Source organism: Schistocerca piceifrons, chromosome 2 (assembly GCF_021461385.2).
Source record: "Schistocerca piceifrons isolate TAMUIC-IGC-003096 chromosome 2, iqSchPice1.1, whole genome shotgun sequence".
Classification (NCBI taxonomy): domain Eukaryota; kingdom Metazoa; phylum Arthropoda; class Insecta; order Orthoptera; family Acrididae; genus Schistocerca; species Schistocerca piceifrons.
Window position 1 is genome coordinate 940,980,015 of NC_060139.1, and position 3,856 is coordinate 940,983,870.

The following is a 3,856-nucleotide window of genomic DNA, read 5'->3' on the forward strand; positions in this document are numbered from 1 at the left end:
GTGAATCGATTATTCTGCAAGCGACGTCTTTCGCGTTTGAGTTAGACTTTCCTTGTGTTGTTTCAATAAATCTTGATCTACCTTCTCTACATCTAAATTTGCGCGATCGTTGGACCTCACATCGCAACGGATGGTTGCTGCTAGGTACTGGAAAGTATTAAGGCATTGGTTACCGGGTTACCGATCACGTAGTCAAATGATTCAGATTCTTTCAGTGTATTGGAGAGAATTGCACCACATGTATTTATACTGAGAGTCAACTGTCAATCATAGCAGAAGTCACTGGATATCTACAAGTGTCACCCGTTTCGTATCCATTTCCTAATGATCTCAAATGACTACACAAGTATGCATCGTCTGTACATAACCTCTTTGAGGTCCAAAATTATGACAACACGCTCCATGACGTTCTAGCACAATACAGACATCCTCTTAAGCAGCCGACTGTTTTGTGAAGCTATGGTACTGTTAATCACAATATAAAAACGATTTGATTTTCACCTGTTCACAGGACCTTCGAGAAATCAGTTTTTGATGCAGTTCAAAGATCTGTTTATTCATACGTAATATTCAAAGATATTGTGTCTGACAACCTAACTTTTTTTCATTTCCGTGTATCAGTCGGCTGTATACCTGTATCCAACCTAAAGTACAAACAAAAAGTCATTTTAAGGTAGAACACGAGAAATACAGCCTCCAGATGATCACAGATTTACAGTTTAATGTCCTGGGAAAATAATGTATAAACCTATGTTATCGAATTAGACACACAGGATTGTTATTTTACCTTTTTGAGATCTGTCGTGAATATGTGTGCGCCCGTGCACGAGTGCGTTCTTGCGTACTTGTAAGTGTAGGCAATCAATCCTGAGGTGCAATACGATTGGCTCGAGACACAAAGGCAGGCCTGTTCCTCGACAATTCTCATCCTCCCTCTAATAGCGATTCTCTAGTAAGTACTCCTTCGCAATGTGAGTGCCCACATCACTACTCCGCCCTTGGTAGTGACAGGAGAATACTTGAATTAGCCGGAATGTCATTAATTCCTAAACAGTCCTAGTACAGTTGAAGCACCGTACTCGGCGCGAATTGTCAATGTCACCTGGAGCACACTGTACAAATTACAGACGGGTTCTGGATTGATAAGTTATGCTATGTAGGCTATACTTTTGTAGATATATCACTGTTACAGTTATCATACGTAGAAAGTTTCTAACGGCTTTCAATTAAACAGTATCGAAAGTACGTTCAAAGTTTTCTTTGGGACGGAAGAACGGAGACAGATGAATCGGCGTTCTAACGGTACAGGGTGACGTCAGCAAATTTGCGACCGCTAAAGGAGAGCAAAGCACACCCACAACGTCGCCACCAGCCGTGATAGTCTAGTGGTTAGGACATTGCGTTGTGGCCGCAAGAACCCAGGTTCGAATCCTGGTCACGGCAAAAGGTTAATATTTTAATGAGGATTGGCGCACTTGCACTTAACTACTGCATAGACACATTACTTTTGTTAGCAAATGATTGTCGGTTTTGTTCAAACCGATTTCGTACTACAAGGCATCTAAAATGATTTTGACACCGTAACTCACAAGCGGCTTTCAACCAAAAAACGAGTAAGTAGAATATCGTCTAAATTACTCATCACGATTCTTGGTTTCCTGTCAGGAAGGTCGCAGTTTGTACTAACCGATGGAAACTGGTGTAGTGAAACCGAAATTGTATCTAGTGTACAACACGGAATAATTATAGGCTCTTCACTGTTCATGATCTGTATAAACGAATGAGAAGACAACGTGAGCAGTTGTCTTAGACTGTTGAAATGGTTCAAATGGTTCTGAGCACTATGGGACTCAACTGCTGAGGTCATTAGTCCCCTAGAACTTAGAACTAGTTAAACCTAACTAACCTAAGGACATCACATACATCCATGCCCGAGTCAGGATTCGAACCTGCGACCGTAGCGGTCTTGCGGTTCCAGACTGCAGCGCCTTTAACCGCACGGCCACTTCGGCCGGCTTAGACTGTTGAAAAATGAGGTTGGATGAAAGTGCACAATAGCAAAGCAGGAATGACTAAAGAAGGAATACAAAATTGTAGCAGCATACATAGGTACGAGGAAGATATATATGCCGCCTATAGGAAAATGAAACAGACCTGTGAAGAAAAGAAAGTAACTGTATCAGTATAAAGAGCTCAGGAGGACAAGCAGTATTAAGCAAAGAAGGGGCAGATGTAAAGTGAAAGGAATATATGAACGGCTGAACGGAGGAAACCAACACGAACACAGTATTAAGGAATGGAGACGGGTGAGATCATACTGTAAGAAGAATGTGTTAGTTGAAACAAGATCTAGGGAGGTTGGTATTTCGCACAAATTGCTGAGCACCTTGGGAGAGCCAGTCACGGATAAATGAGACAGGTGAAACTACCTTAGAGTACAAAAACACGTAACATTTCAATATCCCAGGAAAACATGCTGTGATTGGGGTGAATATCACCAATATCACCGAATTATCAGTTTAGTATGTTATGGATCCAAACACTAACACAAATTACTTACAGAGTAAAGGATCGACTGACGGAAGCGAATTTCAGGGAGTTCAGTTTGGATTCCGGAGAAATGCAGGAACACAGTACGCACTATTGACACTATGACCGGCGGGGTCTGAGATTTTCTCTGCCTCGTGATGACTGGGTGTTGTGTGATGTCCTTAGGTTAGTTAGGTTTAAGTAGTTCTAAGTTCTAGGGGACTGATGACCATAGATGTTAAGTCCCATAGTGCTCGGAGCCATTTTTGACACTATGACTGATGTTTGAATGCAGATTGAAGAAATCCTAACTTACATCCAATCATCTGTAGATTTAAGAAATCTTTTGATAGTGTTATCTGCAACACACTCTTTGATATTCTATAGGTAGTTTTGATATAAATGCAGAAAGTACGAGGTTATCCATAGCTTACACAGAAATCATACTGCAGATGCAAGGATTGAAGGAAATTAAAGGCAAGTTTTAGGTCAGAAGGGATTGGGACAGAGTTGTTGTCTGTCGCCAATGCTATTCAGTATTTACAATAAGCAAATAGTAATGGACACCAAAGATACATTTGGAAAGGGAATTAAACTTAAAGGGGAAGAAATTTGCCGATGCCATAGCAATTCAGTCAGAGGCAACAAAAGACTTACAAGCAGGTGTCTTGTAAAGAGATTATGACTGAATATCAACAAAAGTAAAAAAAAGGCCATGTAATGTAGTCGGATTAAATAAGAAGATGGTGAAGCAGTTAGAGTAGGAAACGAGACACTAAAAGTTGTAGTTAAGTTTGCTACATTCGCATAGAAATAAATGACGATAGCCGAAGAAGAGAGGATGAAGTGCAGACTGTCAATAGTAAGAACAGCGCTTCTGACAAGGAGATGCGTATTAATTTAAATCTGAAGAAGGCTTTTCTGAAAATATTTGTCTGGTGTGTAGCCTCTTACGGAAGGGAAATCTAGGCGAAAGCCAGCTCATGAAGTAAAAGATAGGAGGCTAATGAAGATGGTTTTAATCAATTGGTGTGGCGGGGGGAGGGGGGGGGGGGAGGGACAGAGACGAATTTGGGGCCTTCCTTTTCTGACAGGGTGGATTCTGAGTGAAGTGTATGGGATAAAAATTGTCGGGAGAGTACAAGGACTGACTATAGAGTACGGGTTCCAGTCGAAGTAACTGAGGAAGAAAGACAAGTCAAAAATCAGGAAGTAACAGTGTTGCAACAAAAAGGTTCCTTCAAGTTTAGGAGTCAATTCAGTGTTGCTGGTGAGAAAAAGCAATTCCTGCATTTCAGTGAATGACCAAGTTAATGAAAACATAACT

At 41.0% G+C, this 3,856-nt stretch overlaps 1 non-coding gene across 1 annotated transcript; it reads left to right on the plus strand.

Moving 5' to 3' along the window:
- Positions 1–1,371: 1,371 nt before the first annotated feature.
- Positions 1,372–1,443, plus strand: Trnah-gug. The gene has a single exon. It is a non-coding gene; the product is annotated as a tRNA-His (tRNA).
- The last annotated feature ends 2,413 nt before the right edge of the window (positions 1,444–3,856 follow it).